This window comes from Octopus bimaculoides, chromosome 19 (genome assembly GCF_001194135.2).
Source record: "Octopus bimaculoides isolate UCB-OBI-ISO-001 chromosome 19, ASM119413v2, whole genome shotgun sequence".
Taxonomy (NCBI): domain Eukaryota; kingdom Metazoa; phylum Mollusca; class Cephalopoda; order Octopoda; family Octopodidae; genus Octopus; species Octopus bimaculoides.
In genome coordinates this window covers 1,111,339-1,111,929 of record NC_068999.1, presented here as the reverse complement: position 1 = coordinate 1,111,929, position 591 = coordinate 1,111,339, and positions in this window count along the sequence as shown.

Genomic DNA, 591 nt, shown 5'->3' with positions numbered 1-591 from the left:
ATATATATATATATATATATATATATATATACACATATATACATATATACATACATATATATATGTATACAAGGGAAGAGAGAGTGGGAGTGAGACGTACATTTCTATGTAATTATAAGAAAAGTGGTTTTGTATTCAGCGCTTTCTAAGATATACAGGCATTTCATCAAAATGCTGAAAAGATTGCATAACAGTTGGAAAAATGTTATACAACCTTGCATTTTAACTCCCATGTGTCCCGCTCTAAGCACTCACTACCTATCTCCATTTTGGGATATATGTATTTGTATGAGTAAATATATACACATACATACACACACACACACACTTAAACATACATACATACACATGTACTTAAGTATTTTTACATAAGTGTGTGCACATAGAGCAATAGAAATGAGGGTACCGGTTACCTAAAGGGACATCCAACTGTGACTGTACAACACACGGAAGTAATCCAGTGAACCACCAACAGCAGGAGCTTCTGTGAATCTCAATGCACTCATAGACGATTGCATACATGCAATATGTATATAATATATCCACGTTTATCACATATGTATATATATATATATATATATATATATATAT